A 23429-nucleotide genomic window follows, 5' to 3' on the forward strand; every position below is an offset into this window, starting at 1 on the left:
GTAGCATATCTAACTGAAGTCTTCCATGTTCAGGAAACACGCTGCATGTGAAAAGTCGCAGAGAAGGGTGACATGTGGCCTAGAGAACTTTTGTTGTAAGAGAGAGAAAATAAAAAATGATGCTCATTTGCTTATTTAGCCAAAGAGAGAACAGCTGAGAGGGTATATATTTGTCCTCTGAATGAAGAGGAAAAAAATACCAGAGAGGAAGAAATAGTTGACAAATATGACAGACAAAAGAAGAGTTGTATAGAAGGTGGTTATGGAAAGGTCTAGGCTGGAAACTGTGATGTTTTATGCTTGTGGTTTAGACCGGGAACAAGGATGTATACTAAATCTTGCAGTGGGGTAGTGGAACAAGAATGCCATTAATTAGCGATAAGAAAAGAAGGCCGCCCTACTGGATCAAGGCAATGGTATATCCAGTTCAATATTCTCTCTTCAACCATGACAAAATTTGTGCAGAAATGCCAGAAATTCAGCTTCAGAACTTGTGGTAATAAAGGACTAGATTTGCATTGTCCCTTTAAAATAATAAGGACAAAAGTCCAGTGGCAGTAATTTTAGTTGGGAAGAGCATGTGAGCCTAGCCACTTTCTGCAGTCAGTTCCCTTTCTATTCCCTTAGTGTTCAGAATTGTTGGGTTAGTGATGTTAGAAGCTATATCGGTGCCTTAAAAAATCTGTTTATAGACCTGTTGTCCATGAATATGTCTAATCCCTTATTTGGGGTTTGGTGTTATTTTATTGATGGTTGTCTGTTTTCTGTGATAATGGAGGTTTAGGCTCTATATTTAGGTAGGTCCCTTCCAGTTATCTCACATGTTGCAGCTCTGAGCAGGAACGAATATCTACGCTGACTGGACTCCTGTGATTGCCTGTGCCACCCTTTAGATAATGAAAATCCTCAGCTATATGGCTCTTTTAATATTAAGGTATGTTTAGCCTCTTAAGAGCAAAATATTATGCTTCTGTAGCGTAGAAACTAGTATTCTGATGGTATCACATGTTCTTTATCAAACAATATTTGAAACAAATATGCATGCGTTCACTTTTTAAGATACATAGCAGACATATTTTAGCCTTTAAATAGGCTTTTTGCCTTTTGAAATGAACACTCGACTAGAGTTGTTAGTTCAGTTCTCACTTTCAAGCTCTATCAAAAAGCAAGGATCAGTGGTGATCGTCCAGCATCTGCGCGTTACGCAACACAGAAAAGGAAGCAAAGTTTAATGTCGTTTATAGTGCTGCTGTTTAAAAGACAGTCAAGATTGTCCTAGTGTGAGTTTCAGACAGCGGAGCTGGAGGCAGATCTGAGCTGGCGCTTACTCACCTCCAACACACCTTAGTCTTTCAGACTCTGTCGTGGGAGTGGATATTCCATTGTCTAGCATCTCCTCTTCAACAAGACTGCTGGTGTGATCAGGGTGACTGTTCTGCATCATCACTGGCATTTTGCCTGTACCTGCCACGCGTCCTTGGATGTCATATTTCCCGTACAACTTCACTTTTAGAGCCATGACTCCCATCCTTATTCTTTGTAAGAGTCAGGTAGTCATGAAGAACTCAGGAAATGTCTCTCTGGGAACCTCCAAATATTTGTTAAAGGTTTGATCTTATCCACCCTCCGCCCCCCCCTCTTTTAAAATTCATTCCTTTATTTCCTTATTTTTTCTAAGTAAGATCTGCTTTCCTCTATGATCTATGATATGTCACATTCCTCAAACCAAAAATACAAATGCTTTCATAAATATGCAGAAAGGTTGTCTGCTTTCCCTTGTAGTTAAGTATCTTTTGTTGCAATAGTTTTAACAAGAAGTGTATTGAATTTATTGAGCTGATTTACAATGTGCATTTATGACCATTATAGTACCTGATCCACAGCCTCTTACTCTTCAGAGATGGAAAAACATCATTGTTATTAAGAGCTGTGTATGATGATTGCTCTTTCCCCATTTTATGGTTAACAGGAAATATGTTTAAACTGCAGAACAAGAAACAGACAACTCAAAAGAGGAATTGGAGCACAAAAGACTGTTCCATAAGTGATATGATTTTATAGCATTGAGTAAATGTTAATAATCTGTAGTGGTAAATTTAGATTACACGAGAAACTGCTAGCATATGATTTTTTATTTTTTTTTTTTCTTGAAAGACAAGAATTGATAGTTGAAATCCTGTTTGTACTGGCAAAAGATCCGTGTTTGTAATTGACAATCCAGAGTTTCTGGTAGGTGATGGACTTGTGGCTCATTGGTGAGACAATATTGAAGGACTTTCTAACCTTTTCTAGGCACACACAACCTCAGATCACAATCACATCAAGAACTGAGGCAAAGGAGGATTTCATGTCTTTAAAAATCAGTTCAATATCATCAGCTTTAGTTTACCACTAAGTCTACATGTAAGCTGGGAGGGCCTAGAAATGTTTCTGAGCTTTCATATTCAACATTGTGGCTGTGTCCCAGCTTCCTACTAGTACCGCTGTGCCCTACCTTAGACTGTGTTTTTGCTAGGAAACGAACCTTGCTATGTGGAACGAAGTCAGAAAACCCATGCTACAAAAAGTTCTAGTCAGAATGATCACGAACTGGAAAATTGTAGTGCACAGAGGAGAGTGAGCTCCTATCTCGCCAGCAGGAAGCAGATTAGTTGCTTACGGAGGTTGGCTTATGACCTTGTTGGCGGTGGAAGTTATTAGGGAAGGCAAGACTTATCGATTGGTAAATCTAGGAAAAGAATCAGGTATTGTAAATAACCTGAAACGGATACAAAAATGTTCACAGAATCACAGAGTGGTTGGCAGGGGCTTCCTGAGATCATCCTGTCCAAACCCCCTGCTCAAGCAGGATCCACCAGAGCAGGTTGCCTGGGACCACGTCCAGTTGGGTTCTGAACATCTCCACACATGAAGACTCCACAACCTGTCTGAGCAACTTGTGCTAGTCTTTGACCACTCTTACAGTAAAAAAAAGAAAGGTGTTGTGTTCACATTGAATTTTGTGATTTTTACTTTGTGCCCATTGCCTCCTGTCCTGCCTGGCTTGCTCTTTTTTCCCCTCCCATTGGGTATTTATACACACTGATAAGACCCCCCTGAGCCTTCTCTTCTCCAGCTCTCTCAGCATCTCCTCATATGGAAGATGTTCCAGTCCCAAATCGTGGCCCTGAAATCCAAACACAGGAAGTCTGCAAGGCTTGGAAAGATCATCTTCACTTTAAAATATCAAACAACAATAACAAGAAAGACAAACTGGTGAGGACAATTATGGAGGAAGTACACAGTCTTGGTAAAATATCTGAGAACTGCATCTTCATTGGCACAATGTGCTTGTGATTCTTTGAAGATGCTACAGGCGACATTATTATACAATGAAATCCATAGGGCAGCGGAGAATATTAGGAAGAGTGTATTTTTTTTTACATTAGATTAGGATAGAATTTCAATATAGTACGTTTTCTCTTTTCATTCTTGTGATTCATCAGAGTTTGTTTTTCTCCCCTTGTGATCCTTCTGACCCTGTTAGGATCACTTTTAGAATGTGTTAGGTAAATGAAGTCCACTTTCTGAAATACTTTTTCTAACCAGAGTTTCTGTGTTTGTCTTTAGTTTCAAGGACTAAATGCCTAATGGACTAACGTCTCCTATGCAACCTGTTTGCTTTTTCTGTTGTTCTACAGAGTTTCTGCACAGTTTCTGTATTTTCCCCCTTGTTTTATATGCTGCAGTACAGATTGAGGAGAAAAATGATCAGAATGTGATTTAGTAGGTCTCTCTATGTATGTTTGCTATTTGTATTCCACCAAAAGCTGGTGCATTTTATAGGGAATTCATTTTGCATGCCCAAAATGAGTTTTCAGAATCTTTTAATTTTCGAACTTGAGACCGTTAAAATGCATTACAAATGTATACAACTGGAAAAATATTTTGTCCTTATGAAATGCAACTTGTATTATCTTCCTAGCTTTACAAATCATGAATATAGTTAGTTGCCACTGTGTCTTATAATAAGTTAAAATAATATCCTGTCCCATAAAGAATGCAAAAAATTACGCCATTTATTTGAAAAACTCAAAATGTTTTCTACATCCCCATCTCCTTGGGTCAGCCTGGCCTGAGATGAAGCTGGGAGTAACAAGCAGGTTACGGTTTATCTGTTCCTGTCAACTGCGGCTCCTGACTGAGTGTGCGAAATCAGAGCTCTGGAGTCTCTATTTCAGTAAGAAATATAACATCAGGGTTGAAGCTTGTCAGTTCTTAGATTAAGGCTTCACGTGTGATGGAGGCCCGTTAAAACATGAGTGCTTTTGAGAAGAACACATGCGAATGGAGGATTTGTAATCATAAAACTGACATGGTGCCAATGGAAGATGGCAATATATTCGTGCCTGTTGAATATAACGCAGAGAAAGCTGACTCCAAGCGTTCATATATTAAATGTTAGGTCCCAGAAAAACACAACATTGGCTTTAAAGTAGCGAAATGCGGATAATAAGAAATGTAGGTTCCTTTTATTATCCTTCAAGTGTTAAGACACTGGGGGCTTGTGTTTCCAAGTCTGTCTGAGCAAATATGAGATATATAAAAAAATGACATATGTATGTGTGTGTGCGAGTGTTCATGTATAAAATTGCAACTCGGAGGCAGTAAGTTTTGTCAGACAATTGCAGTGGCGTACTGTATCAGGAGACTAGATATGGAATAGGAAGAGTTTTGCAGTAGAGCTGAAATTATGTTCATATTGCTTTCTGCGGTTATAAGGTCGGACAAAGAAACGCAGTTTCTCAAATTCAATGTTAAGCTATGACTAGCTAACGAGCCTTTGTCCAGCACTTCAAGATGACTATCTGGTTAAAATCATCTGATACATAACGGTGCTCAGAAGGAACAGCTAACTGAAACGCAGACCGTGTTAGCAGTTAAAGCCTGGAACAGTATGGTAGAAATGCCTTTCTTAAATAAGGTGCCACAGTACTTTGAAAATGTTAGGCTCTGATTGTCACCATGTTTAATAGGTATAACACTGGAGTTACTTAAGCTTCTGCAATTTGAAATCACAGAAGCACACCCTGTGTTTAGTAGTTTTTGGCAGATGGTGGAACAAGATAGCTATTTTTTCCTGCTAGAAGATAAAAATGCTATTTGACAGAGCACAGAAAACCACGTTGCTTTAGCAGCAAAATTATGAAATCTGCTGTTTTAGTGGGCTGGAATTATACAATACTGCTTGTGTCACAAGGAAGATAACAGCAAAATAATGTAGGGCGCTGAGGTTTCTCAGGATGTATTTCATTTAATGCTGAACTGTAAATTCATATTCACTGTAATGGCTTTTCAAAGAAGTTTAATTTTTCACACAGTTACGAAAATAATGTGTTTTGATGTCAAAGAAGGATGCTTGAGGCCTTACTGTGTTCTTGCAGTGCCTGTTGTAGGAAATTGTCCGGAGTTTTATTTTTAATACCTAAAATTAGGCTCTGGGCACAGTATGGAGGCAACAGATAAACACTGTTGCTATAGAGTTTTCAAGATACCCCCATGAACTGTATTTTTGCCCGCTCTGCCCAAGATAAAAAGCTGGCATTGTTATTTATATGTTATTTATATGTTTGTATGGGATATTTGAGTCATTGTGATGTGGAGAATTATGCTTCCTTGGTATTTTAAAAATATAAAACTGACAACAGGTCAGGAAAATATTATGAAGATGACGAAACCCTGTTCTAGGAGTGCTGCAGCTGGTGGCGTGTTTACTTTTTGTCGTTAGAGGGAGAATTTTAATTTGGCTTGAACAGTTGGTTTCTTTTTGTGCAACCTTTATGCAGTTGTGAACTGTGCTAAAAGGTACTTGAAGCAAAAATGAGTACTCCCAGTGCAGCGTTTGAAGGAAAACTATTTTTTCTGTCTCCACATGGTTGCGTGAGCTTATATGTAATGTAAAAGATACACACAGCAAGTAAGGGTGCAGAAGCAGAGAAGCAAAGAAACTGTTCTAGGCTGGGCTCGATGCCAGGTATTAAGAGAATTTTTGTTTTACACTGATTTTAGGAGAAGCAGCATCACATCATGTGCCATTTATAAATACCTGATGAAAGACCATGTAATAGGCCGTTATGGCAAGGCATATATTTGCTTCAGCTGTAATGCCTGTGTGAAGTAGTTTTACTTTATCTGTAACGCTGACATCAGTCATGCATAATTGTCATGGAAAGTTACTGGTCCAGGCACAAATCTCCTCACTCATCCTCACTCTCATGATGATAATGTAGCTGGTTGTACTTTACTCACCCATGTGGGAGAATTCTTGCCTGAGGGGGTGGAATTTTGTACAGGCAGCAAATTTAAGAGAGTTAAAAGGACAAGGGGTTTCCAGATGCCTTGAATTAAAGTGAGTGGTTATTCCTAACCATAAATGTTTAACTCCACTCCCTCAGCAAATCACTTTCAAAATAGATATTTATTTTCAAACAAAACCAGTTGCCTTGTGAAACTGTTGGTTGGTTAGGGGAAAAAAAAATGACCTAATGCTTCTGAATAAAATATCTGATCTCTTGTTGCCAAGGCTGAGTCACTTCCTGTTACAATAACAAGACTGTCATCAGCAAACTTCTCTAGCCACACAGTGTAGTTTGCCAGTGTATTCATGGCTTTATTTGTCCATGTTGTTAGAAAGTTAGCATTGAAAAATGTACTGTACTAAATTTGGAGGCACCAGCTTTGTATTAAAGTGCATTAGTGTCGGATCTCAGTTGCATTTATTCCTGATAGTATAATCTCTGTTTTCTTCGTGCAACATAATAATATCCACCCAGCTGTGTACAGTAATGTTGTAATTCTATCAAGGGATTCTGGACACAACATAATACATTAATATCATCAGAGCTTCCTCAACTGGAATTTGCAGGATCATAGTCAGCTGTTTCTTATTTGCAGGAATGATATTTGAAAAGTACCTGTAAGTTCATTCCACTTGTCACCTAACAGATAACCTCTAGCGCTTTCATGACTGTGGTGAGTTTTAAAGATATGTTTCGGTGATCTTTCAAAACATTAAGCATACGGTGGTTTGGGTCGTGTTTGAGCAGGACTGTAGCTGGCTCGGCTGGCAGGCAGAGGTGGTCTGCTTTCCCTGCACCGCTGATTCAGTAGAGCAGGAATTCATTAGGGCTTTTGCATAACAGGTTGGAATTCATTTCCTGGGCAAAATAAGTTGGCTGAAGCCCTTTCTGCAGTTAAAGAGGTTAGAAAATAAAGGCCCAATCCAGCGTTTACTTTCAGTGCTATTATTGCTTCCCCCCTCCCCAGGTTTCAAATGTTACTTGGGAGCAGTGTCTGGCAGGCTGGGTTCTGGATGATCCATCGGATCTGTATGTGAATCCCAGTTACTGACTCACTCTGGGCAACATAAATGACTGTTCTGAGCCTATTATTAGAGATGGGGGTTGGGGGCTGTCTTACGTGTTCCTTGGGGTTTTCATCCTGGTCTTCTGCCCTAAAAATCAAGCGCCATATCAGGTCCCCAAAATTAAGAGGCAGTTGAAAAACTAACCTGCATCTTTTTGTGCCTCAGTTGTCCCCCCCCTGCCTCAGGAAAGCGAAAAAGAGAAATGATAAAACTTTTAAATTGTTTTGGTATTCACAGACAAGCAGAACTATACACAGAGAACTCCAGTCCTTTTGAGTAAACAGAATAGTCACCCTTGGTTCTGGTTTTGTTTTACTCTGTTTACTATATTTAATATCCGTCCAGCAGGATCATTTATGCTAGTTCTTCCTGAGAGCCATGTGATGGATAGTCCTAGATCGTCTGCATCTCGCACAATCTTCAGCCAAATCCAGGGGAGCCCAACTGAATGAAAGTACTTGTGAAGTGCTACTCACAAGAGGAAGGGCATCACGCTGATCTGAGGTGTGTCAATTTGAACACGCTTTTCATCGTCCCACTTTCACTATCAAATTGTTATAATCATGGCACAGAACAAGGATCTCGTTAAGGACTAGCCAAGCTTAGTCTGCAGGGTTTTTGCTTTTGCATTTTTACAAAGAAAAAAAAAAGTATTTTCAACTCCTTTTTTTCTTTCCTTTTAGTTTAAAAAAGAAAACAGAAAATGTAAGTTGATATGTTTAAGCTGACCGTGATGAATCTGGGATAAGTTACTATGCTCTGTTCTCTGATAAACAGAGACGTTATTGTGCAGTCCTGGATAAAGTCACTGATTATACTGTTTGGGCCATGAAAGCAAAATGTGTTGCAAGGGTTTGGGTGTCTGTAATTAACCAGTTGTAAACGCTGTGGTTGGTGGCTAAGCAGCTGTTGAGATCACTGTCAGAATTTCACCACTGCAAAGGAGCTATCATGTGTTATTCCATTGTTTCAGGATGGAAAAGAACAGTTGTTTGTATATGTTTCTTTTTTTCCCTAAAACAGAACAAATGTTGGCTGTAAACTGCACTTACAGTGTTCCAGGCTATATCAGTGGAAAGGATTGGTTATTTGCCTGAGATTGCCTTTGCCTTCAGTGTAACGTTATCAGACACTGAGAGTATCACTGCAGCCTAAAGGTCCATTTTTCACGAGGGGTTGCTACCGCATACCTTGAGCATTCATTCTGCCGGGGGCACCTTTCCCTGCCCGTGCACTGATTCACTCCCAGGATACATCCGTGAATATAATTGAGCCCTAAGTTTGGATATTAAGAATCTCATGCATTTTTAAGAACATGTATCGTTTTAATACTGGATTTAAGCCTCTTAGGGCTGTCTTGAAATACACCTTGCAGTTTGACATGGGTAACTCTTTAGTATTGATGTGTAGGCAGCAAAGAACTTTGCCACTAGCAGATTATATGAAATGCAGCAGGTTGGCCGCTGATTGCCTGAAAATACTAATACTTCTAGGTGAAACTATGGTGTAAGACCTTTGGCACTCAAACCTCCTGACTCTATCTAGTTCAGGGAACGGTGAGTTCTCAGTTACAGGGAGTGGGAAGATGATGTCATTGAAAAGCTATTGCCCTGCTTTGATATTAGTAAATGCGTTCAAAGTTCTCTAGGGACCTCTAAGGGCTGAAAAACTCTCCCTACCACAGTTGCTGGGGGATAGAGGTAGTTTCTCCCTCCCTCTCTCTCTCAAAATTACCTGTTTTTTAAACTAGAATGTGAGTGAAGGGCATTCTGGAAAATAAGCTTGTCTGCACTGTTTAAGAGAACATGCTGAAAACATGTTTAAGAAAAATGTTGAAAGTGAGGCTGGATACATTCTTATATCACTGACAGAAACAAAGACAGGAACAGAAAAATGCCAGACGTGTGTGCGTGTGCGTGTGAGTGTGCCTGGGGAAGAGGGGGAGGGGGAGGCAGGATGAAGCCCTTTGCAAAACAAAAGTAGTGGGTGCCAATGTTGACGTTTTTAAGGCATGCCTTTCACTAGCCACTATGTGATAACTTATTAGCGATCAAAACCTGAGGGCCGGATTCCTTTTTTTTCTTTTCTGCATATACAGTGTTAAAAAAAAAAATAGAGTGAAAGGTCCTGGCAAGTTGCCAGCCTTCCTCCTCCTCAGATAAGGGGGCGAGTGATGCAACACCCTGACTCTTTTTCCTTCTTGCATCTTGCCTGTCTCATGGGGAAGGGAGCGATTGCTTAGCTTTTTCATGCCTACGAGCTGGGCTGGGCTTTGTCTTGCTTCTGGTGACAGGCAGCTTCACAGGGCTCCTGGCTGCCTGCTGTCCTCGCAAGGCCCGGCCCAGCCTTGGGGGTGTTGGAAATTTTAAATGCATCTGCGTCTGGGTCCTGCTGCTGGCCTGTGGCTTTATAACTGGGCCATCACGTGTGCTTGAGCCACAAGCCCCAGGGAATGTGCTAATATTGCCGATAACAAATATAAACATCTAAGTTGCCTCCACTTTCTCCCTCCCAAATTTGTGAATTTGTCTTTTTGAGCTGTAGGGTCTATGTGTTGTGAGTTTTCTTCCCAACCACGAAGCCAGAGTTTGGTTTGTTTGATCTTGGTGTAGTGGCTTCTCTAACATTTTCTGTGCTGCAGTGAGGCGTTTAGCAGGATAGCACGTATCACGAGACTCCTGATAAAATCATGGGAGTTAACAAGGCTAGCACTCGAAGGAGCTTTGCAGATTCAGCCTTTTTCTGAAAGTAACATTCCAATGAAACAGAGATAAACTGAATGTTTGAAACAATCTCGCAGAGTATTTTACTTTGTGGTTCTTTTTCTTTACATAAAGCCCCTCTTCAGACCATCTGAGCGGGATTTCGGTAGTCACATGATGGCTCCCATGTCACTCGATCGGTGACATGACTTCGCAGGTGGAGGGAAGAGCAGGAAGAAGGGAAGATTTAACTTTTTTTATGAAAGTTAAAAACGAGGACATTTAAAACATATTTTTAAAATCTCACTGGTACTCAATAGCATTGGAGTCCAATTTGTAGCATCGCTAAAACAAATAACATTTAGCAATAGCCAGCAGTGTGCACAGAGTCACTGGTGATGTCACTGGTGACACGTCTGATACCTGTCCCCTGCTCAGTTGCAGCCAGTGCCGCAGCCTGGGAACATCGGAGCACCGGGCAGGATTCCAGGGCGCTGAGTCAAAGGTGAAATGCCAGCACCAGGGAGTGATTGCTGGTTTCGCTGGCTGAAATACCAGTCGCATGACACATTTATTATACTTACACAGAGAGAATGCAAAGATAGAGCAAAGGAATAAACAGCAGGAGGACTATGCTGACGGGAAGAGGCAGTATTCAAACATGATAAAGAGTACAGCTGTGATAAAAAAGCAGTATGTTGGCTGACATGTACTGTTGCTGGTACGCCATTGGACTTTTATAAGGGTATTTTTATTTCCTTAAATGGGGAGCTACTTTTTGTGTGTGTGCGTGTGTGTTTACACTACATCTCACATGCAATTCTGAAAACCTACAGCTGGTCTGAGTCATAGTAGCAGAGCTGAGGCAATATTTATAACAGGCATATGGACAGTACTTACTGAAATTCAGGTCCCAAGCATGCAGCTGAGCCTGTGGACATGAAGCACACACGGCACCCCAGTTCTTAAAGTCAGGCACATGCTTCAATGACTGCAACAGCAGTACTTTTCTTTGATTGACTTCTACTATTTCCCAAGACTTAAATGTATTACTAACATTGGCCTATACCACTTATTGCTCTTGGAAGTCGGGGAGACTGTCATTTGCGACTTTCCCTTTTTTTAAAAAAAAAGAAGAAAAAAGCAGAATGGAATTTATTACCTATTTTGCATTTTTTGCTCTTTTTCTGTCATTTTGTGTGATTGTTTCAATGTTTCGAACTAACACAGGACAACCTTCACTGGTACACTGCATCCTTGTTTTTCACGTGTGATCTGTTGAATTAACTTATCATAATAGTTATTGAATCCTCTTTCTTAATGTAAATATTCTTATTTCCAAAAGACAAAGGAGAGAAGTTTAATGAAGAGAAAGTTCCCAAAAAGCTGAAAAATAAAAAGATTCACTTATGGTGTATTATTGATACCAAGATTAATGTAATAGCTATCTCTTAATGAAATTTAAGAAGTGACAGATGTGGTGATGCAGTGTTGTCCAAGCAGACATACACATATGACCTCTCTTTAATGATGTTCGAAATTCCAATTCCATGATGAGTTGGTAGGGTGCTTAGTTTTATGCATGTGAGGAGACCCTTTGCTTCAAATTACACATATGCTTCATGTTTGCAACCTTACTCCTCCAGGATATCTTCCAGCAAATTCAACACTTCTGTTTTCTTCCAAATGCTAACTACGTTACACGCTTTCCTCCCTTTCAGTCACTTAAAAAAGCATGATCCGGTAAGTCAATGGCAGAACTCCCACTGACTTCTGTAATGCTGGGAGTAAAGCTCTCTGCTTATGAAACTTAAACATTCATTTTTAGAAAACTTTCCAACATTACAAAAAGGTCATTTCAGTTCTGCAGCTCTCTGCAATGGTCAGTGACTGTTTTACACATTTTCCTTATATTTAAGAGAATTTATTATCAGCAATTTTATTGTTATTCTTTTTGCCTTTTGGAGGAGATGCTAAGGATTGAGGCCATGTCTACTTTGTCTGGACATTTAAAGATCCCATCATGATATTGATAAGAATTTTTTGGCTTCGTTTCTCAACCCTGTCCTCCTGTGCAACACGCTGGATGTAAGATTTTTGCTACTATCTGCATTAGAATTGTCTCCCATCCTCTGCTACTATTCTTGTAAAAGATCTTAGTGGGAGCTCTGTAATTAAGAGATGCAAGATGCTGAAGACTTCTATCAAGGTTCATTTGCAAAGAAGTATGGGACTAGCTTATATTTAGCATCAACCATGCCAAAGTTGTCCATGTCTTTCTTCTCACCCCTGAAACAGAGGCATGCTGGAAAGATTCTTGTGTTCTTCATGTCTCCTCCTCTAGCCTTGGCACTGCTAAGAGGTAACAGAGAGGAAGAACAGGTTACAGACATTGAGAAAAGAAGGTGTAAGGAATTGTGGAGTTGCTGCTGATGTATTTCCTACACACAGTTGTTTCACCATGTTGGTTCCAAATATACTGTCAAATACAGGGCAGAATAGGACCCTCCAAGCAGCAGAGTTGACATCACATCTGTAGGTTCAGAGCTGAGGTTGATGACTACTGGAATCAAGCACTGGTTCTGCCGAACACAGATCAATAGGTAAGATGGATCCTACCTTTTAGTTCGGATGTAGATTCATTGGTATTTTCAATTTCTTTTAAGCTCTTCTGAGTTAAAAGTGCTCTGAAGTAACAGTGCATAGTGTAGAATTAAACTTCAAACCCTTCCTGAGTACATTGAAGTAACCCTCTACCATAACTACACACCATTCACCACCATATCCTTTACGAAAAAAAATATTCCTGCTTTGAAAGTTGGTCTTTATGGACTTTTTCTGAAAGCGGAAGTCAGATACTAATGAGGCAGTTCGGCTAGCCAGTGCCTTGACATGTTTCATTTATGGCTTGATTAGACCCTGATTTAATGAGATACTGTACTACATGGAAGCACATCATCTTCAGCCATTTAACACTGAGCGGAGTCTGAATGTTTCATTTCGACAGTGTCTCGGCACTTTTGAAACTAAAAGAAAAAACGTAGAATAAAGCATAATTTAAGTAGAATGTTTCATTCCAACTGCAGTAGGCAATTACAAAGAAAACCATTCTGAGACTTCCCACTTCTTTGCTTCTCTTTTCAGTCCTATAGACTATGCATTAGTGCTTCTGAGGTTTTATTATACTGTATAGAATGTGTTTTGAATTTAAGATTTGTAAGGGAAAAGCAGACAAAAGTACAATCTCATGCTTCCATTCATCTTCCCTGTGTGTTATTCCAGAGATTCAAAAGGGTGATACATTGTCTAGATTTTGTGACTGGTGAATTTCTTTGTTACAGTTTGTCTTAGGATGACATAGAAATTTTTGACATTCTCTTTCACACGGTTTCCAGTGGAAGGGCAGCTCCGGAGCGCTGCAACGCTCCAGTGGATTTTCTCTGTTGGATGACATCTAAGCATCCAAAAGCTTCACTAAATTGTACTGTAGACTGAGCAGTCCTGGAGTTGTACAAGATCTGAGGTATTCCTACTATGTTTTAGGCTCACCTCCCTTTGCAGTGGTTTGGCACCAAATGGATTTCAATTGAACCCAGTGGCACAAAGAACTGAGGTAACCTTACTGGTACGCTTGTGAATATATAGTTCTCATATACATTCTCACTTAGGAACAAGGCAAGATACCGTATGGAATGGCTCACATCTATTTCTTGGCATTGGGTTAATTGTGTAAACTCAAACGAGTCTGAAGAAAAAAGGATATGTTAAGAATAAATTATGTCATGCTGAGATGAGGTTAATTATTTAACATCTGGCAAAAGCAGATGGATTCTCAGTTAACACAGTGGAATCCATTCAGTCAGCACCTTGATAAGCACCGTGTCTCTTTCACTGTCTCAGATGCCTTCCTGGAGATCCTGTGTATGTGCTTTCCAGTTTCTATGAAGACTGGCTAGGCAGCACACCAAGACAGTTTAAAACGATTGTCTGACATTGCCTGCAAGGCTTTGGTAATTTGCAAGTGTGAGTGATGTATGTTGGCAGACACTTTCTTACTGTGTGGCCCTTTTGTCCAGCAATTTGACTTTTTACTTAGTAACTTGAGTGTGTTTGGTTCTGTACATCAATATCGTGGGATGGATGTTCTCAAAGGTATTTTTTGTTGAGATGTGGCCACCACATACTGACAGTACCTGTTAAAGCATTGTATTGGAGTTATTTGGGAGATTAAGATTTGACATGGTGACCACACATGATGTTCTTGATGGCCACACGCCAGAAAGACGGTTTATGATTTGCTAGTGTGAGATGTGGTCTTCCGTAAAGGAATCCACAATAAGTTGCAAAAGTATTTAAATATATTTAATGCTGAAGGAGACCTTTTTGATTTAATGTTAGGGCAACGTGGCCATCTTGAACTTCTTTCAAGAGGAAATCCCCGTGGTCACATTTGAAGGTCTTAAATGTCATTCTCATAGAAGCACTTTCAAATTATAATGATAAATTATTCATATTTGTATGCTTCTCCCAGGTCTCAGGTAGTATATCTATGCAGGACTTCCCACGGCCTTCAGTTTTCCAGCAGCTGTTTTTCATGTGCCTTTTGAGTGGGTAGGAACCTTGTAAGACTGTTCTGCATTAGCAGAAAAAGCTTCAGCCCTGCTCTGTTTTACATTCATACAAGAAAAGAAAAACACAGAAATCAGAATTTAAGGTATATTAAAACTTTCTGTGAGCAAAGAAAAAATATGAAATATCCTTGGAGGAGAAAAAACTGAGTGGGAAGTTTATTTTTATACTTCTCTCTTCAGATCCCGCACACCCGTGAACCTGCGGGAAGTGCAAGGCGGTGCTGCCAGTGCTGTCATGCCCAGAAGGCAGAGCCAAATGTAGGAGAAACACCTTTCCTGGTACCTCATGTTTGTAATCCACTGGATTAAAGTCTCTGGTATTGCTTTTTTGAAGTGCTGTCATTCCACAGCACCTGGAGGTCGGTGCCATTGGGCTGCACAGTTGCTGGAAAGTGGAAGTGTTAGGCGTGACGCTCAGAAAATGCTGCTCTTCTGTCATTTTTGAAGAGTGTAAATCAGAGGTCATTCCACTGTACCCAGCAGATTTTCTACAGCCAGTGTGAAATCGTCATCCAGTTCAACAACTTCATGTCTCTGAGTCTGGAGATACTCAGCCTCGATGCTTCGGATCCTAGCCAAGGCACGTCTTGTGTGTTTCCTACTTAACTAACACTTGCACAATTGATGGCCAAACATTCTTTCTGGAGCATTTACCATTTCCAAATATATTTATCTTTCAGGTAAATAAATTTTGTGTTAATTAGTGACAGCTCACTGCTAAAATATTCACTTCATTCTTTTATCACCCTGTGGCAGAGTTCTGCATGCCATGCCAGCTGTCCTTCACAGCAGGTCTTAAAGGTTTGAAGCCTTATTTGGTGTCTGCAGTGACCTTTTAAATTCCAGAGTAAAGCTGGGGCTACACGACTCACAAATATAACACTTGTTAATAAAATGTCAGCTTTGTAGCAGTCAGGCTTGCGTGGATCTTTCAAACTGCATTTTCTGTCGGCTTAGTAGTTCGGGATTGTGTACATGTGGTGGCACAGTTGCAAGAGGGGTAAAACCTTCAAAAAAATCTCCCTTCTGTTCCAGCCATGTAACCAGGTCACAATTCTACCCCCTGGGGAAAAAATAATTTCCCCCAGTTACATTCCAACAAACAGTTGTTAGTTTTCTTCATTGCTTAGGTGACCTCAAGTAAACTCAGAAATGCCAGGTTTTGAAGACTAAAAGATTGCCTAAACCTTCAATCCCTGAATCAATAACAATGTAAGTAAATAATAGTAGCAGGGGAAAAAAAAAAAAAAAGAGGGGGGAGCGGGGGAGAAGCAGCAGAATGTCTAGCAGATGTTTCCTAAAGAAGATATAAACAAGGAAAATGAGCAGTCACATTTTCCTTTAACTTTATAGCGCAGTTTACAAGTTCATTAAACAGGACTTCTGAGCAGGGCAGCCCTTGCTGAAGGATTGTTTAAGTTGAAACATTCTTGATTTCCTGCTCAAATGACCCACTTGATAAAATGCTCTGTAATGACATCATCAGCCATTGAAGAGTTAACAAAACTATTGTATAAACCCGTGTAGTTTAGATGGTTCTTGACCTTTTGCATGTAGGTAATGATTACTTACGTGTCTGTAGCCATGCTGAAAATTCTCTGTAATGTACTCAAGAAAAATATCACTGACATCATTCAAAACTATCACTTTTTTATTCTTTTAATAGATATTATAGCTGTTTAGATTTTAATGATCTGTCTGTATAGTTGCCCAAAGCCATTTCTTTTCCGTCTATTTAGCGAAACTACTTAAGCAGTTCACGTGATGTTTTAAAGATTTATCCAAGTTTAGGTATTGCCTGTTTTCCTCCTGGAAAGTTAGGTGTGACATTACTGTGGTGTTCACCTCTTGTTATACTGGGGAAAAAAAAAATAAATTGGTTATTCTACAGTGGCACTAATTTTTTTTCTTGTTCTATGGAAGATTTTTAGCTGCAGAAAACCTTGTTATCAGTGAAAACGTTACAATAGACCTCAATGGACTTCTAGTTGACTCAGTAATGCACTTTCATTACTGGACTAATACTAGACAGTTGGAAGTTGTCTAATACACATAAAACTCTCATATAACCTATAATATGGAATAATCAGAATATTTTGAAATAGTCATAAAGATGTGTGGTAAATTGGCAAACGGCCTGTTCTGCATGGCGAAAAAAAAAAGAAAAATCAAACCTTTGAAAAGCTATGTCATTGCATGAAACAATACATTTCCAAAGTCTCTCTTCAACACACTGACTTGAGGACGTCTTTACATAGCCCTGATCATCTGAGATCAGTGATATAGCTGCACTTTCATCACAAAATAAGAATCATAGTTAAAAGAGAGATAGTCCCATCTTTTCCAAGCCCAATAGAAGAACAGTCAAAATCATCTCAAATTATTATCACTTCATATTAAATATGAGACTATTGTTAAATGGTGCATGCAGACTGTATCTATATCACAATATAGTCATAACTGTTTTCCATTAAGTGTTCTAAATTACTATAAATTAGTATTGCATAGCTGATTAGAGAGGAGATTAAGAAATGCTTAAGAACTGCTTCAAAAAAATATTTGACAGAATAGAATATATCTATCTTTGTATTCTTTGTGGATCTGCTGTGCGCACTTAATGAAAGTTGGCCTGGAATCTCTGCAAATCCAATGGCAACATTTCGTGTACGGTTTGTAAACTTGTTTGTTATGTTTGTAAATCCTTTTTAATGCTCCTGATGATCTTAAAAGACGTCATTTCTCCCGTGCAGTATAAATACTTTCATGGTGTTGGCAGTTACAACTCCATCAAAAAAAGTATTGAAATTTTGTAAGAAATTAGGCTACAGCTCTATTAAAAAAAAACAGGCTCCATGAAGTTCAAAAATTAGCAGATATTGCAAGCTACTTGAAGTTTACACAAACAAAATAAGTGTGATTTGGCAACGTTATTGAATTCTATCCTTTGGATTTTGTTACGTATTATAACAAGGATGTTTTTTAGCTGCAGTGAGGACTACAGTCTATGTGTGTTACCAATAAAAGCATCTTCCTTCCCAAAGCAAGATTGGTCTGTATCAGCTAAGGTCTGGGTTTTTTTGGTTTTTCCCCTCTTTTCCCCACTTAACATAGCTTCTGGGTAATTTAGAAATTTTTTTTTAATAGAGCATTTACTTCTTTACTTACTTATTTTCGTGAGTTGCCCCATCCGAGCAGAAATTTTTCATAGCCAGCAATATCTGAATGACTGATTTACTTGTTAAAATAATTTCTAGTGGCATCAACATCAGCTGCAGGCCTAAATATAGACAGATAAATACTGTGTACACTGATCTTTTAGACAAATGCACATGATGTATCCATGCTAGGTGACATCTTCTATAGGATTAAGTGTTGTGGGTTGTCAACTCTGAATATAGCAAAGAATAATATTATGTAACATGGACTAAGAAAGGCGATTCTTAGAAATTCATTGCTCTCTGCAGATCTCCTCATAACTGTATGGTAAATTAATGCTCACTGTCACTTCTTTCAATCAGCAAAAGCCGAGCAAATAAAATAAGCTGTCACATTTTTGGTTCTTTTCAGTGTGAAAATGAAAACATTTCTCAAGCTAATAAACTTGAGTCTAGGACTGCTGGTATGTGCTTGACTTTTTCAAACAGTATACTTCAAAACACAGAAGCTAGATAAGCTAACAGCTCATTCAGTGAAGTTATTGTGTCGGAGGAAGCATTGTGTCTATCAAATGCTTGCTTTACAAATTTGAATAGATGTCGTTGTTCTCAATAATGTCACCCACTCTATGGCTGCAGGCATTGTTTGAACAGAGGGAATGTGAAGAATTTTTTATTTATTTATTTTATTCAGGGGTGCTTCTTTGCAGGGAAATCAGCCATTCTTCCTCTGGATCGTCTTTATCAAAACGATGGTGCAAGCAGGAGTAGGGAGAGCTGGCCAAAGTGTTGAAGATCAAGCTGATGGTTTAGCTGAATGGTCTTCAGGGTTGATGAAACCAAGTGTAAGAAAAGTAAGGTATCATGACAATTAAAAGTTGCTTCTCGTTTTCAGAGAAACCGGTCAGAAGGGTCAGAAGGCAGTATTAACATTGTTGGGAACTCCTAAGGAATACATCTTTGGTTTTTGTTGTTTACCAACTGTAAGTACAGATCACACAGTGGCTGACTTCTGTTCCTCCATGGTACTCTAGGTCAGTGTGTTACAGACATCTGCACGTTGCTGCAACCCGATTGTAAGACGAACACCAACAGCCCAAATACATTCCTTGTCTCAGTTACACCAATACAATCTGGCCCCTTGTGTTTATTTCAGCACTGAGTGAATTCTTTTGGTTATTTATAGATCCTTCTGAGATTGTGTCAGTGGGGTGAGAGTGAAGCTGCGTTAGCAGCCGGAGTACTCCAGAGAGGTCTGTTGGCTGGCACGTGTCCACTGGCTGTGTAAAAGTCATGCCAGAGAAGTGGCCTTGCATCTTTGCTACCATAGAGCAAATGCTCTATCGACTTTGGACCAGCAGTGAGAGACTTCAGCCACAGACTGGAGAAGAACTATGACTCATGTTTCTGGTTTTTGTGCCCTGACTCTCCAGGAGGGAAGTAATCTCTTTCTCTGATACATGTGTTTCAAAGGTAGTATTTTTTTGCCTGGTGTTCTTAAGAAAGGCGTTGGGAGGGAAATAGCAAATTGTATGTAATGGGCAGGACTTTGCTTTATCCAGAGAAAGTCAAAGTACAAGACAGTAGTTGCTTTACACAGCTGCAGAATCTGTTATTGCTCCCTTATCTGACTTGCCTGAAAAGCCGTATAGCTCTGTGCTTCTTCATGTATCTGCACTGACAAATACCTTTAACAGACTGTACTGGGTTTCTGTCATGCCTTCAATCCTCCGTGGCTCCATTACAGTTGCTCAGGGACTCTCAAAGAGGACTAAAGAAATTAGATGGACAGGAGCTGAGTGGAAGCTTTCCAGGGAATGAAAGGATAGAAAAGTAATTTTGTAGGTTGGCTGAGCTCTTGATGAGATGTTTAACGCTGCTGTGATTTAATTTTATTGCTAATGGCGCATCAGGGTGTTTGAGCATTTTGGTAGAAGTCTCTTGGTTATTATTTAAATCAAAGGGAATAAAATATAATAGGTGTCATTAAAAATCTCTGTCTTTGTTTTGGAGAAGTTTAGTAGCACTTTGCATGTATCTAGTAGGAGACATTTGTCCCAATTCTTATTTTCATGAATGCTTTTTTACACACTTTGGTCAGATAGAAGACTCCTGATGTTGTCATAAATTGTTTCTATTCTTCCTTTCTGCTCTTGACAGGGCTTTGCTTAGGCGCAGTGCCGTACTATACTGCTTTGGAGCATGCCACAGTTGTGCTTCCAGTCCAGGGACTAGCTCAGGGAATATGAGTTTGTGTGCCTTGGCCCACAGAATAAATGAAACCAGACCCATCATCTCTACCATGTGAATATTTCAGCCTATGTCTTGGACCATCTTGTCTTTGTTAGAGGCACCACTGTGCTTTTTAACCTATCCATTGTTAATTAATGAAGGGCCAAGTAGCAAAGGTGAGCTCTCAGAAAGGAGAAGGGGATATTTGCAAATAGCATGCTGTTTGCTAAGGATGGGCCACTCTGCTGCACAGGAACGTACGAGAACACTCATTGAGTGAAGGTGCTTAATCCTTTCATTCCCGTAACAGAAAATGGTGTCCTAGAATTTTTCTCTTTGGATTACCTGGTGTAATTTGTATGAATCTATGTAAGAATAGATTCTTACATACCAAGACAAACCCTTATGTGAGGTCAAAAACTTACCGAGAATAAATTCCTGTGGGTAAACATTGAATTTTATTGTGTTTTTCACTGTAATTGTTTCTCTTCTGTTACTTTTTTTTGCATTTCACCTTCCTTGTCTCTGTAACATTTTTTTGGTGTTTCTGAGACATCTCTCAGTTGCTCCATCACTACAAGTGTTTCAGAGGAGATTGTAGTAGTGTCTGAAAGATGTTGTTCTACTGCTCTCTCAACCCACATATTTTTATCCTCTCCAAGGAGGATCATTTCTAGATGACAACTCACTCCTTGTTTATTTTGGTTGCACGTAGATGACCTTTACCTCTGTTGTCACTTAACTGTTGAATTTCAAGCGATAACATTATTGTTTCCTTGCTACAGAACTGGACAACCTTCTTCACTCTTTTTGCAGCTCTAGAAGAGCGTATCAGATCCACTGCTGAAATAATGCTGCATGATTCTGAGCCCAAAAAGGCAAAAAAAACTTCAATCACAACTTTTTCAGCTGGGGTAGTTGAGTGCTTGTTTAATGGCACAAATAAGAAGGCAGTGCTGCAACTTGCTTTAACTCAAGCTTGAGTTAAAAGATTGTCAGGAATAAGTATTCCTGGAATATTACTGGAGTACTGGAGTGATTACTATCTCAGTACTACTATAAATAAGAACATATTACTTCTGCATATTGCTTAACTGTTTTCACTGTAGTGAGATGACCACCACTGTTAATAGTCCTTTGGGCATGGGAATAAGCTTTTCCAAGAAAAGATATGAAGTAAAATGTGTATTCATGTTTCTTTTTAATTTGGAGAGGGAAATAATTTCTGGGTTTTGTTGTTGTTTTTTTGTTTTGCTTTGGTTTTTTTCTTCAATATGTGCTTTAAAACTAAGGACAGCCTCTACCCTGGTTTCTCCATTTAGCACTGTGCCTGATTTAAGACCTTTTTTTCTTTTAGGATACAAAGTAGAGAGCTGACCTGAGGAATCTGAAGGCCTTTCAGCCACAAAAATCTGTACATTTATCAAAACCAACAATTTTTCACATAAGATTCCTGAAAGACAGAGGAGTCATCCTAACAGTATTCGTATCTAATTGCCTCAAGGGACACCAGGAACAGAAAATACTCTGTGTGTCTGACAATTAAAGGTAATTATTACCAATTAAATGGAAGCTTCCATCTCAAATAAATAGAAAAAAATAGAGCCAGTCTTCAGTATCATAGTTTCAGTTTCTGTTATTTTGTTTCCCTATTTCACTACAGTTTCTATGTCAGCACAAAAGTCTTACGGTGATATGAGGATGTGGAATAGGAACTTGGAACATACTTATTTATAGATTTGTGGGTTTGGGCTAATTTGGTCATTTTTGTTTAGACAGTGGCAAGAAACTGCTTCATGGGAAGCTTTAGCATTGGTAAATATTTTTAATCACAGGAACATATTTTCTGTATCTTTGCCCTGTTTAGCCTCTGATGTTACAAATAGCTTTCTGCCACTTTCCTGAGAAGATTGTTTCACAGCCCAAAACTTTTATTAAAAGTTTTAAAATGTATTATTTGCATTGTGATATTGACTCTTTTCATTGCTGACTTCTGATGAAAACAAGGATGTGGTCATTAAGGGGGAATACACATCACATAATTTAGAAGTCTGTGGCATAAATGTCTGCAGCTGGGTATGTGGGTGAGTTCCCTTTAAAGTCAATGAAGAGGCAGAGGCATTTTTAGAGTGTACTAACGCTAAGGTAGTTTAGGTGTTTACTTCAGGAAAAGAGGTGTGGCATCCTGTGCTCCACTGACTATGTTTGCTAGATAGCCATTGACTCCATTAAGCCTGGGAAACTGGACTTTACATCCTGAATTGCAGAAGTCTAATGAGTCTTATCCAGAAAAGTACATGCAAATCACAGTGATGATGAGAACAATCTGCAAGGATACTATGTGATACTAATTTGCAAATTATATATGCCCATCATTAGGCCATTTGGCTGTTCCAGACTGCTGGCCAGTGAGGAAGAAAGGACAATATATACTTTGCACAGCTGGAGAAAAATGCTGATGTGGATGCTGGGATGGTGAAGAGAGACAGGAACTGATGAAAATTATGTAAGTCATGATGCAGATAATTTTCCATCACAGGAAAGCTTTTTGAGACCTTTGTGTTATGTGAGAAGACAAGCAGGTATCTGCTGGGAGGAGAATACTGAATTAGGGACTCATATGAAAAAATCATTTGGAGAACAGAAAAGATGAGTTGGAGTAATGAAAAAGAATACATTAAGAAGTTGACATACAGACAAAAATACACTGAAAATAAGACAGAGTAAGGTGAACTAAGATGATGTTATTGCCCTTGGAAAATACAGATGAAATTGGGTTCCCACTGGACTAGACACTGGATGAGCCTAGTATGAAAGATATCTCAAATCGTTTGAAAACTAGATACTTTGTTCAATTTTCAAAAGAATTTTTCCATGTTAAAATTTACAGGTACATTGACTGGACTCAATACCAAGACAATGCTCTGTGGGGATTATTCAGTAGATAATCTTCATAGTAAATGGTACTTTCTCTTCCTTGTTTTTTTCCCATCCTTGTGATTATTTCATTTGGTTCTTGCCTTCAGCTACCTGTCTATAATTATAGTAAAGATTATTCAGGAACGTGTTTGTTGGAAGTAAGCACAAGAACATCACCACAGCTCAACAGTGACAGCTTGATCCATGAATCCGTGACTACCAAAAAGGACATCTCAGCCAGTCATTCATTCATTCATGAGACATCCACTGAGTTGCCTTCTGGTACAGTAATGCTATCAAAACTGCTGGTTTCAGAAATCCTAGTTTCTATCACAGTGCATTATACCAAGAGGATTAAAGAACTGCAGGAGGTCCGGAGCACCCA

The 23429-nt window shown here is 39.2% G+C and overlaps 1 long non-coding RNA gene across 1 annotated transcript; it reads left to right on the top strand.

The window, feature by feature from the left end:
- The first annotated feature begins 19244 nt into the window (after positions 1–19244).
- LOC134511082 (uncharacterized) lies at positions 19245–22636 on the top strand. Its single transcript, XR_010069788.1, has 3 exons — positions 19245–19366; positions 21483–21673; positions 22505–22636. It is a non-coding gene; the product is annotated as an uncharacterized LOC134511082 (long non-coding RNA).
- The last annotated feature ends 793 nt before the right edge of the window (positions 22637–23429 follow it).

This window comes from Chroicocephalus ridibundus, chromosome 2 (genome assembly GCF_963924245.1).
Source record: "Chroicocephalus ridibundus chromosome 2, bChrRid1.1, whole genome shotgun sequence".
NCBI lineage: Eukaryota > Metazoa > Chordata > Aves > Charadriiformes > Laridae > Chroicocephalus > Chroicocephalus ridibundus.